This window comes from Corapipo altera, unplaced genomic scaffold (assembly GCF_003945725.1).
Source record: "Corapipo altera isolate COAL_440 unplaced genomic scaffold, ASM394572v1 326, whole genome shotgun sequence".
In the NCBI taxonomy this organism is placed as follows: domain Eukaryota; kingdom Metazoa; phylum Chordata; class Aves; order Passeriformes; family Pipridae; genus Corapipo; species Corapipo altera.
This window is the reverse complement of record NW_020884945.1, coordinates 2,347,492-2,360,776: the sequence shown is the minus strand read 5'-3', so window position 1 is coordinate 2,360,776 and position 13,285 is coordinate 2,347,492. Positions and strand designations below refer to the sequence as shown.

Genomic DNA, 13,285 nt, shown 5'->3' with positions numbered 1-13,285 from the left:
TTACTTGAGAATTGAGTAAAACAGACTAAATCTTCCAGAAGAGGAAAATTTCCAGGAGAGGGGAAAAACTATGAGGTCAGGCTCAATGACATGACTGTTAAAAGGTGTCAGTGAAGTCTTCTGAAAGGTCTCATGCTCCAAGTTTTAATTAAAAATCATAAAGCCTATAAATGTTCTATTCCAGGTTTTCTTCCCCAGAGAGTTTGGGGTAGAAGCTCCTGGGTGAGGATTACAAACAGGACGTGCAATTGGCATCTCAAAATGGGCATCAAGAAGGATGGGTCTGAAAAACCTTGAATTTTGTGCAGTTTTGAGCAGCCTCAACTACTGTGGCTGGAATCCACATGTAGTGTTTTGTATAGGTTTTGTCCCCTGCCAGCAGCAAGACTGATTTACAGGCTAGACAGTGGGACAGTACAGATTTCCAAAAGGAAGACGAGAATAAAGGACAAATGCAGACATGTCTACACACAGAGTCATCTTAAAACTCTTCCTGCCTTGCTTTCCATGTGAAATCATATCAGCTTCCCATTCATTACTATCAGTGTTCTTGCTGGATTTGGAGAATTGCCCAATTGCTACTGTTGCCAGAAATCCAAAACATCAAAGGGGTGATTCATCTGATGCCTTGACAGCTCGGGAGCTGGGCTGGGGTGGGGGAGGACCCAAAAAACCAAACACCAGGATGCAGTCAAATCCTTAAATCCTGCCAGAGCCACTGACACCACTAACACGGGCAGGGTCATCACTTCCAGCTGCCCCTGTCCTGGGCACTCCATGACCAAAGGATGGCTCTCCCAGAACCAGCAGCAAACACACCTTTATTACTTTTGTCAGCACCTCAGGAGCTAATTGCCACAGTAGAGCAAAACTGTACTCCCATTCATTCCATAATATCTGAAGCCATCAGAGAGTGTCCAAAGGAGGCAACGAGGATGGGGAAGGGCCTTGATCTGAAGCCGTGTGAGGACACTGAGGGCACTTGGTGTGTTCAGCTGGAGCAGAGGAGACTGAGGGGAGACCTCACCGCAGTTCCAACTGCCTGGGCAGGGGCAGAGGAGGGGCAGGGACTGAGCTCTGCTCTGGGGGGACCAGGGACAGCAGCCAGGGAATGGCTGGAGCTGTGTCAGGGCAGGCTCAGGTTGGATCTCAGCCAAAGGTTCTTCCCCCAGAGGCTGGTTGGGCACTGACCAGGCTCCCCAGGGCAGTGGGCACAGCCCCAAGGCTGCCAGAGCTCCAGGAGGGTTTGGATGATCCTCTGGGGCACAGGGGGTGACTCTTGGGGATGGACCTGTGCAGGGCTGAGGGTTGGACTGGGTGATCCTTGTGGGTCCCTTCCAACTCAGCATATTCTGGGATTCTGTGATATGAAGACAGGCTGAGAAAGTTCAGGCTGTTCAGCCTGGAGGAGAGAAGGTTGTGTGGAGACCTCACAGCACCTTCAAGTATCTGAAGGGGCTACAGGGAAGCCAGAGAGGGACCGTTCATCAGGAACTGGAGTGACAGGAGAAGGGGGAACAGATTCAGACTGAAAGAAGGGAAATTTAGGTTGGATATTAGGAAGATGTTCTTCGCTGTGAGAATGGTGAGGCCCTGGCACAGGTAACCCAGAGAAGCTGTTGCTGCCCCATCCCTGGAAGTGTCCCAAGGCCAGGCTGGATGGGGCTTGGAGCAATTTGGGACAGTGAAAGGTGTGGGGGGTGAAAGGGGGTGGAACGTCTTTAAGGTCCCTTCCAACCCAAACCATTCTGTGATTCTATCCTGGCAAAGCTCTTCCACTGACACGCCAGTTAAGTCTTGCTTATATGGTGCTCGCTCATCCAAAGAGTTCACAACTAGAGAACAAGGGAGGCTTTGTACCTCCTTGCTCTGCTATGTTAAAAATTGATTTAGCATAATGGTTTCAAAGAGATTAAAATCCAATTTTGTAAATCAAAGCAGGAACTGTACTGACTCACTTCTCCAGCAGCAGAATGGAACCTGCTGAATTCCAAAAAGGACAGAGCCTCTGTTAACACACATAAAGTGATGAACCAAACAAACCCACAGTTCAATAAGCTGCATTTCACTGAATGCATCTGCTCTCCACTAAGACAAGATTTTCATCTGGAGGAGAACAGGGAGCATCGGGGTCACACACAGCTTCTCAGGTACCACTGTCCAGCTGTCCTGCTCAGTGTGGGCAGCTACTCATGGCAGAAACATGAGATCCTTTCTCCTCCAAGAATTTATCATCATTCGGGATTCAGCATTGCACTATTCCCATTCTATAAATGGCTTTTAGCATTAAACTTGATTTAAAAAAAAAAAGTAAACAAACACAAATGGGCAAAATAAGATACACAGAGATAAAGCAAAAGGGCTCTTGCACACGTCCTAAGACCTCCAACACACAAATTACCTCCTTCAAGGAAAGCACATTCCCTTTAATACACTGGATATGCAGAAATAGCTGTAAAGCAAAAAAATCCACATGTTCAGAATCATTTATAGTGAGTATCTTTGATGGTTACAGCATCTTTTGAAGCAAAACACAGCCATACTTGACAGAGTCTGATTCCAGGTGGGACAGAGCTGCTCGGTGCTACTGACAGCCCAGCACTCATTAGATCTTTGAAACAAATTCCACATCATTCCTTACGAGCAGCACAGAAATCCTATCACTAATTCACATATGAACAAGCAATCTGAGCTTTAAAGAGCACCCGAAGCTCTACACAGGCACAGAAGAAATTTTGCATATTCCAGCTCCTGCGGTTACATAGATGAGGTAGAGTTTGGGAGGGGTTCATTTTGTTTTCTTTTAGAAGGAGGATATTGACATTTTCCCTGGCTTGCTTTTTAATGCAACAGTTAGCCTTGTTTATGCTACTTATTTCTCACCTAAATCGAGAAGATCTCTGTGCTACTGCACAGAAATGTTTTGTGTCTCTCCACAGTTCCCAGCTCCACCAAATCTACCCTATAAAATCCCTGTGGAAAGATGAGGACTTGTCCCAGGGACAAATCTAGGGAGGTCTGGAGCCACAGAAACAGAAGACATGGAGGACGGCATCATGTCACACACATTATCCCAAGAAATGTTTTAAAGTTGGGAGCAATGAGAAATTAAAGGAATTCATACAGAGAACAGTGCAGGCGGGGTTGGTGGAGAGGCAGCGTCAGACTCACGCTGTGCCCCGAGATGCAAAAACTGGGAAAGCCCTGGTCAAGCCCAGAGCCCAGACAACCACTGTCAGATGGCTGAGAAAAAGTGGGCGAAGTTCTTCACTCATCAACACATCCTCTTTTATTCCAGTGTCCCTGGAAGCCCCCATGGCAGCCAGACATTGCATCCTCCTAAGCCACCTGGAAAAATCCTGCTTTCTTCTCAGCTGGCCAGTGGCACATCCCAGCACCACGGTGCTCTGCTGGCTCAGGTACCCCAGGAAGGAGCCCCCCAGGCTCTGCAGGGATGGGTCTCCCAAGCACAGCAGCTCTGCCAGCCCTGCCTGTGAGCCGGCACGTGCCACCGGAGCCCGTCCCCAGGAGCATGGAACCCGTCCTGGTGTGCCTCAGTCAGGGATTAGGGAAGGGGAAAAGGAAGTAAGAAATTGTTCCTCCTTCTCCCACTGACATGTGAACCAAATACAAACATCCCTTAATTAGTAACACCCTCCAAATCCCCAGCAGCTGCAGTTTTGATGGGCATTTCATCTAATCCAGCAATTCTTTGCGTGAAAAACAACCACCTTAGCCCCACTTGGAGGATTATGGATTTCGGTGGATTTCTGTGGGTGCTGAGTTAACTCCCATGGAGCACCAGTCACAGCGAGACAGTCAGCAGGTCCCCAAGGTGCAGATGAGCTGCCTCAGCTCCAGCCAGGGCTCCCAGCCCAATTCCAGGATTTCACAACCAGCAGAGAACTTGCATGATCACACCAGTACAGCCAGAAAAAAAAAAAACAAACAACTCTGTTTTTCCTGAAAAACTGTGGAGGAATATTTTGGAAATGCTGCCTCAACATGCATTTGTCTCTCTTCCCCTCTCTCATCCTCCTCATCATCAAGAACCTTCAGCGCACAGCAGCACCTCTCACCTCACAAGGTTTTTGCTCCATTGCTTTTATCTCAAATGAAGTTAGAAGGAAAATGGTGGGCTGTTATTTCAAGAAGAAAATTATCTTCTCACTGAGAACTCCACACCTCTCCCACCTTCCAGGCTCACAGGAAGGATCGCTCTGGGAGCCACTGGCTGCCAGACCCAGGACACTCCGGAGATCCTGGCCCACCGCTCCTCAGGATGAGGGCCCAGGAAAAGGTACTGTACCTGAGAGCTGGCCTGAAGCAAGGAATTAATGCAAATGAGAAAAATGAATATTTAAATAAAACATTTATTAAGAACAGATTAACTCTGTCAATCACTTCTCACTTTTGTTTTGCTGTGCGAGTGTTCGGAGGGGCTGCACAATAACCAGTTTCGGTTTTTCCAGGGTATATTTAGTTCTGTATTTAGAAGTGCAGCTTCCTCAAAGATTTTTTTTTTTTATTTAAAAATGAAGTGCATTTCCTTGTGCAAAGGAGAACAAATTGCTACTTAAACTTTCTTCTATTGTCTATTTGCCTGCAATTTCCACCTCATTTACAGCCTTTTTGTGTCTGCCCTTTTGTTTAGTTTTTACCTTTGACACTCTCTTAATTTCTCTTCAGAGATACCTGACACCTTTACATTAAACTCACAATATGCATAATTCGTGAGTTTTTGGAGAAAGGCTGCTCAGCAGCAGCAGCTCCCAGCCAGGCTGAGAACCCTGATGACAGTCAAGTGGGACCATTTGGAAAACCATTTCCAAAATGAATTTTTATTTCTCGTCTCCAAAGTTTGTAGGGAGAGGAAGGAGCACTGGCCCACTGTGCTGGGCTGGCCCCAGCTGGACACCAGGTGCCCACCAAAGCTGCTCCATCCCTGCCCTCCTCGGCTGGACATGGGAGAGAAAATATAAGGAAAGGCTCATGGGTTGAGGTAAGGACAGGGAGAGATGACCCAGCAATCACTGTCATGGGCAAAACACACTCGACTTGGGGAAATTCATTTATTACCAATTAAATCAGGATAATGAGAAATAAAAACTAGACCTTAAGAACACCTTTCCCCCACCTCTCCCTTCTTCCCAGGCTCAACTTCACTCCTAATTTCTGTATCTCCTCACCTGCAGTGGCGCAGGGGGACAGGGAACAGGGGCTGTGGGCAGCTCCCAGGGATCCTGCAGCTGGAGTAGATTCCCAGCACAGCACACACAATGGCACCCACCCTGTCCACTGGCACAGCAAAGGAGGAGGGACATGAACCACGTCTGCCCAAGCTCCAAGTCTGTGCAAAGACATCCCTTCACTCCATAACTCCCCCTTCCTCCTCCTCCTCCCAGTTGTTTCCTGAAGTGACCTTGGTGCCTCACCGCTACATCTGCCCAAGGGTCTCAATTTCTTCAGAACTGTCACAGATTGAAAGACTCAGCCCATCACTAACACTGAGTGGATCCACTGGAGTGGGGATCGATCCTATCTCAGGAACAATCCCACCAGCAGAGATCCCACTAGTCTCTCCCCTGTGTCAGTTGAGCTGCATAATCACCAGCCACCTAAATCCATCCCACCGTCTCCTGCAGCCCAGCCACTCCACGGCAGGGGTGGGAGAGAATCCACCTGAGCAGGTTCTGCTTCTCAGCCATCCCTTCCCCAAGGCTCCTGTGGGTCTGCAGAGGATGTACAGCACCCATCTGCAGCTCCCTATTCAGACATGGGCACGCCAAACCAAAGCATTTTGCTGCATCTTTGTCCTTTTTCATCTCAGTTCCCTTTCAATGAGTGTTCCAGTTCAGCACTGCTGATAACAATAGGGTTATAATATATTGCTGTCAGAAGAAATAACGAGAGTCTCCTCCACCTCAGCGTCTCCTGGAGCCCGTGGAAGCTGGAGTGGTACTTCACTGCATACCAGGAACAGGGCACACTCTAAATGGATATTTTGAAAAGCACTGAGCCCATCACCCCAACCCTCAGTGGATCAGTGTTCTGCTTTTGCTAATGCTTCCATTTTGTTTGCAGAATAAAGTGAAATGGGTTTTCCCCTAAATGTTTGCTCCCTCTCTCTCTTCAAGCACTCCTTTGCTCTTGCTTTCTTCCCTCCTGATCTCAAACCACACCAGCTGTTCAGTTTTGCTCCCCAGGCAGAACAATCTGCCCATTCCCCTTTAATAAGAATGAAGGAGAGGAAGGAGGGAAACAAGCAAACAAAAAACCCCAAAACACAAAACCAAGGACAGTCAGGAACTGGCATCTCCATCAAACACACTGGCATGACAGTAACATCAAAAATAAAATCAACAAAGAGATTCTTGACCATGAAAACATGCATTTCCCATCTCCTGAGGCTGCAGCAGTTCATAAAATTATAGAATGTGCTGGGTTGGAAAGGACCTCAAAGATCATCCCTTTCCACCCCCTGCCATGGGCAGGGACACCTTCCACTAGCCCAGGTTGCTCCAAGCCCCATCCAACCTGGCCTTGGACACTTCCAGGGCTGGGGCAGCCACAGCTTCTCTGGGCAACCTGTGCCAGGGCCTCCCCACCCTCCCAGGGAGGGATTTCTCCCCAGTATCCCATCTAACCCTGCCCTCTGGCAGTTTGAAGCCATTCCCCATTATCCTGTCGCTCCATGTCCTTGTCCAAAGTCTCTCTCCAGCTTTCCTTGCCTGCTCCCAACACTCAGGAGCGAGGACAAGGCCCTGTGAGGTGTTGGCAGCACAGCTCCCCCTTCCCCAGCACTTCCTCCTGGAAATGCCACCACCGGGACCGCGGAGCACCGGGTCGGAAATTCTGAGCGTGCTGAGATTTGATTTTCATCTACTTTGTTAAATTTCTGCTAATTGCTTTTAACGTACTTCCTCCGCCAGCGTCTTTATAGCTTAATTCCTCCTGGGCATTCACTCCAGAGCTGTGCTAAGTACAGCAGGAAAATGCAATCTAACCACACGTTGGTGATGTAACTGCTCACGGCCTCTGGAACAAATGGACAAGGGTTTTTTTCGGGGGGGGGGGGGGGGAGGGATTGAGTTTTTTGTGACCAATGAACGTCATCAAAATGTGTAAATTGATGAAAACGGAGCAGAAGAAGCTGCAGCCCCATAAATACCAGGAAGCAGCCAGGCTGGATATGATGTCATGCAGTCCAGTATTTCATAATTATTTTATAATTTTGCAATATGATAATTTCTTATTTATAGCACATTCAAAAGCACAATGGAAAGACTCTGAACTGAAATACTTGAGCTCAAGTTGGCACAGGTTGCCCAGAGAAGCTGTGGCTGCTCCATCCCTGGAAGTGTCCAAGGCCAGGTTGAATGGGGCTTGGAGCAACCTGGACTAGTGGAAGGTGTCCCTGCCCATGGCAGGGGGTGGGACTGGATGGGCTTTAGTGTCTCTTCCAACCCAAACCATTCCACAATTCTGTGAAGTTTTAATACAATTCATCACTACCTTCCTGGTTTAGACTGAGAGAAGTTGTCACCACAAACCAAGGAACTTCACATCATTTTCGGTTGTCAGCAAGCTACAGGCAGCAGGAATTAATGCATTAATGCTCCTTTACTCTCCGACAAGAAGGATGTAAGATCCATAACTCCCAAACAATATTATGCATCACACATAGTCTTCATCATTACGCATTAATAGATTTGGGAGTGAAAGTTGGAGGGGTGGTGTTACATGTCAAAATTAATTATAATGCCAATAAGCTGAAATTCAACAGGGAAGATCAGGTTGACTAAATTATTGTGTTGAGTTATCAGCACTGAAAAATCAACTGCAAGAGGTTGTAGCCTTTGGCTGCAAATTCAAAGGTAGATTGAAAAATAATGAGAAATAAAATAAAAAAAAAATTCCCAGCCCAACCCATTGCAGAGGATTTCAAGTGACTGAGAGCAGTTCCATGTTAGGCTGAATTTATCTTTGATATAATTTGGCATCACAGCTGTTGGAGAGATCAACTGGATCTTAACTTTTCATCACAGGCTTACTAAAATTTGGGACCAGTGGCCACAAACAATGTCAATTCAGGCAAGTCAGGCTATTTGCTTCCTTTGTACTGTAAAGCCATGGAGGAAACTCCAGCTCCGTTTCTTAGTGTCTTTCCAGATGAGGCACCTCCACCATCCATAAGGACAATAAAAGAGAGACCATAAATTCCACCTGTGCTGAAAATGGGCCAGTTGGCAACTTTGGAATACCATGATTAATATAACATTGCTAAATCAAAACCAGAAACAAAAAAATACAAAACCCAAACAACCTCAAAACCCTACAAGCAGGACCTCCCCTGGACCCCACAGCATTTAAGCATCCATTGTCTTCCTAAGAGCTGAGTAATAAGGAAAATGCTACTGTGTACCAGGATGAGAAAAAGCAAGGAGCACATTTAATTCCTCCAGACTGAATTAAATGGTAACAATAAAATACAGTCTGAGTTAAGGCTGGACAAAAGGATTAAGGAACGAGGGAGGACTTATTTATAAACATACAAAGAAAAACCTGGTTAAGAAGAAGTAGGGGAATTAATAAGAGATAAAAAGAATGATTCCAATATGGCTAAGAAGGGGAATTCCTTTATTAAATTTGTCTTCAGAAGTAAATTAAGAAAAGATGCCTGTGCTACCAGAGTGATGGTGAGTTTTTAAAAATAGCTTCCACTGAAGGAGGGGGAAAGGGAGTATCTGGAGAATGCAGACAAGTGCCAAATCACTCAATCTGTGCAATTAACCAACGAAATCAAGGGTTGTTATTTGTGAAGAATTATTTTTTAAAAGGGAAATTTAGCAAATTCCTTCAAAACGTAAGTCTAATACCTAATTCTGGAAATCATTTAAATGGATGGATGCAATTAAGTTCTATTCCTAGCAAAAGAATGGGAAAAACATTCTGGAAAAAGTATCTTTTGCAGAAAGCAGCTCAGCAAGCTGCAAGTAGAGCCTTGCAGAGAACGCCTTGTTAGGCACAGTCAATTTGTTAGCACAAACTATTTATTTAGGGAAAAGAAGAAAGGAAATGCCACATGGATTAAAGGAGCATTTCACAGAGTCAATCCTAAAATTAAAAGCAATAATCCTGCAAAAATCTGAGCAGCCTCGATTCTCCCAACTTTAGAAGGGATTAGGATTTAGCACCTGCAAGGCCAACTGGAAACAAAGGAGTTGGGTGAAATAGCCAAGGAATCATGTGGATCTGTGTTAGATTTAATTTTAACAGCTTTGCTAATGGTGTAGGAGAGGAAAGAATACAGTTTATTAAGTTTCATCTACTATGTAGTGAAATGCTTAGCAGGACTTGACAGGAAAAATCAACACATACAAAGGAAGTATTGCTTTGATGGACTGGGACATCATAAATTCGGGAAGGCGCCTCACTTCACTCAGGATCACCTTGTCAACAGCATTCAAAGAAGAAATGTCCCTGTCCTCTGCAGGAGGCCTTCCCAAATCTGCCAGATCTGAAAGGAGATGTAAAAATCAGAGGAAGATTTTTCCATTTGGAAAAAATAAAACCGATGCTGAAGCGATTGATCACCAAACCACAGCCATGCTCCCAGAAGGAGCTGCTGGGAATGCATACATCAAACAGGGACCTGGGAAGGCACAGGGCAAGCAGCTCGAGATGACATTGCAGAAGGATATGGCAGCTAAAAGGACAGTTTGGTTTCAGAGACAGAACACGCAGAAACACGTATCACAAAGCAGGATGTTCCTGTCTCCTCTCTCCAGATGTAATTAATCCATAAGTGGAATAATGTATTCACTTCTGGACACCTCATTACCAGAAAGACATTGACAAATTGAGCAGAGTACAAAGAAAACAACAAAAATGTTTTAAGGGTTTGAAAGGAAAGATTTCTATGGGCAGATCAAAAGATTTGAAGACGTCCAGCTCTGAGCAAGCACAGCTTAGTCAGACAAGATGTGTATCGATATGTGTTTGAAAGGTGTAAACATCAAGCAGAAAAACCAGCATGGGGGGCTATTAGGAGGAAAAATGGAATCAAATTATAAAAAAGGAAAACTTAAGACGAAAATCTTGTTGCCCTATTAGTCAGTCTCGAGGGATGCAGTCAAGGTTTGTGAGAACCAGAGTGGACAAACCTTAATAACTGCACAGCTTGGATAACTGCACACCAGGCACTGGGGTTGGGAACCTGCACTGCTGATCTCTGACAGCTGCTTCTCCTCTTATGTTAGGTACTGATACAAAATCCAGCTGTAGATTTTCACATAAGTACCTTATTTAAGGATCTGCACCAACATAGTAAAACAAAGAAAAGGCGTATTTGCATTGCTCCCCCAAACCAGATGAAAACTAAAGGACTCATTCCTTTACACTGCAAAGACAGACGAAATGGGGGGAAAATTGTGTTAGACCTGCTTTAAACAACCTAAACTGCTCTTACACTCAACCCTGCCAGTGCCACAAACATTTCCCAAACAAACACTGTCTCCAAGTCCATCAGATTTTGCCCAAGGAAATCCTGCCAGGTCAGATTAAGCCTTTGTATCACAACATGTTCGATATCAACATATTCCTCCTCTTCTGCTCACCACACAGTGTACCAACTAATTGAAATCAACCTTATATTGAAAGAAGATAATTAAAAAATTACATTAGGCCAGATGCAAGCCTACAGCATCTTTTAATGACTCCTGTCAGTAAAGTCAGATGGACACTTGGTAGCTGTGCCCCATCCAGCAGGATGAAGGACTAAACCATGAAATTTTCTTTAAGGAAGGGTCTTTCAGAGTGGTGAGCAGGGGAAAAACGCCCAAACCAAAACATAAATAAAATACCCAACTTGATAGGAAGACCCACACCAAGAAAGCCTAATGTCATCCTCCCCTCTCTGCTCCAGCAACAAGTCTCACTCAGGCAATACCCTCCCATCACCAAATTGTGCTGCCAGGCTGTCCTTGGCATGTGTTTCTGCAGTCAAGAGCACTGACAACATGATATGTGTTCCTCCTCCCTAAAGGATGACAGACACCAGCTCCTCATCCAACCTGCAAACCTGAGAACCAGGATCCTGGACTAAACCAAGCCTCAGATAGACATGGAGCCATAAAACACCTCTTACTTCCTATTTCCCTTTTTCTGTATTCCTAGGAACTTCAACAAAAGGTTGAACTGTAAAAGAAGAAAAATCTGCACGACAGGTCATGTAATGGCTCTCTGGTGCCTGCACAGGGCTGTGTTCACAGTTTGGTGATGTGTCTCAGCCCAGGTCGATGCACACTCAGTGCCCAGGGTGTCTCTCTTTTTCTCCAAACATTCTGAAGGAGAACAAGAGGAACCTCTGCAGAGATCAGCAGCCTGTGCTGCCCAGGCACTGCCTCATTACCATGACAAAGGGAGGTCTGAACAGCCCTCAGCAAACCAAGGCTCCCTTCTCGAATCCCACTGAAAACCTGGCAGTGAGCATCTCCAGCTCCTGATATCCTGTTTACTCAGGCAGAGGAACAGCAGCAAATACATTTAGGACCCTTCTCAGTTTCTCATGGAACAGTCTTTTCATCTCCAGGATTCTCCCAGCCTTGCAGCACTGCCATAGTCCCGTGTCTGCAGTCCCTGTGGAAGCTCACAATAAGGACATGAACTTCTTCATCAATTTTGCCCTTCCCAAAACACTACAAGGAGAGCTGGCAAGATTTTACCACGTGAAAATGTCAATGTTTGTTGCTTGCTGAGGCAAGATTTACAGCGAGCCTGAGCCAAGTAGCTTGTTTCACACCTTCAAATTTAAGGGGAACAGTGTTCTCCTCTGGAAAGTACGTCCCAGACGCTGCAATAACACAGACACAGATATGTCAATCACCACGATGCAAAGCTGTGAAAGCTTCCAGAGGAAAGCATTTAGCTCCCAACACAGAATGATCAACTGAACACCCCACCACGCTGCTCCCTGCACCATCCCTGTCCAGGACTGCCCCACAACACAGCCTGCAAAGAACAGCACAGGAAACAGGACACACTGGAGTGAGAACAGTGCAACAGAGAAGACAGTCCTGAAAAAGAAGAGGATTTTGGTAGCTGTGTTATGACACCGTGGGCTAATTGCACTGAAAACATGGACATTCTACTAACCTAAAGACAGAGCCCAACCTAAATACAGAGTCAGCAAGAATCAAGTGCTGTGGTTGGCAGGAAAACTCAGGGAGCCTTTGGAGGGCATATTCCTGCTGAAGTGAGAACAGATCTGCATTATCTTTGTTGTGAAGGTAACACCACGTGAGATGATCATGCTTAAGTGGCCGCTGTCCTGAGCCTCAGGGGTTTTGTGGGTTGGATGAGCCTGGTTAAACTGCATCAATCTGCAGCCAACAGGCAGGCACTGCAGTTCTGACTGTCCCTCCGGCCCTGAAGTCGAGGCAGGTTCTTTCAGCTGGGCTAATTTGGAAGAAACTTCAGCCAACACCTTCAAACCTCTGGACTCACAAAGTAGGATCTGCACCAGATGGGATTTCAGCAGGAAAGCAAACACACGGATCCTGCTCTCTCCCTTCTGCAAGGATTGTGCCTCACCATGTCCTGTCACCATGGGCATGCCAAATGAGACTCTCTTCAAAGGCTCCAGTTTTCTCCCATGCTGCACCCAGAAAGAAGCTCAAGGGTGAAGTGATCCCACAGTTACTCTCCTGTTTGCCCAAGCCCAGCTCACAGCCTGAGCCCTCAGCACACTCTGGGGCTGTATCCACTGTCAGTCTTCCAGAAGATCTCCACAGACATGTTCAGCTGTGCTTCAGAAGGTCCCATGGCCTCTCTGGACACTCAACTGCCTAAAGTTTTGCCTCCTGTCAAACAGGTTCCACAGAGATATTCCTGAGCTGGAAAAGGCTCCGTTACACATGATACATGTGCTTCTTGCCAGAGTTATTTCAGCATTCTACAAGACTCTCCACCTGTGTGAAGGAGGATTTTGCAGGGGGTTTCTGTGACTGGGTCTGGGTACCCACAGAGTGGGCAGGTAGCCCTGGATGCTGCTCTCCTTGGATGCTCCTCTCCCAGCTCAGCTGAGCCCAGCAGGGGCAGGTACCTGCTGTCACAGTCAGGCTGGGGGTGACACCACCACCACCCTGTGTCCCGAGGCTGCTTCTCACCCCCAGACAGGCTCGTGCCTCCATGTGAACACAGCCAACATCCTGACAAGTACAACAAGTCTGCCCCAGCTGCTAACAAGACTCTTACTGCTTTTATTTTATTTTTCTAGATGTTC

At 46.3% G+C, this 13,285-nt stretch overlaps 1 protein-coding gene across 3 annotated transcripts in view; it reads right to left on the bottom strand.

The window, feature by feature from the left end:
* NEXMIF (neurite extension and migration factor) overlaps nucleotides 1–13,285 on the bottom strand; it is a 172,460-nt gene that overhangs the window by 75,092 nt on the left and 84,083 nt on the right. The window lies entirely within an intron of this gene.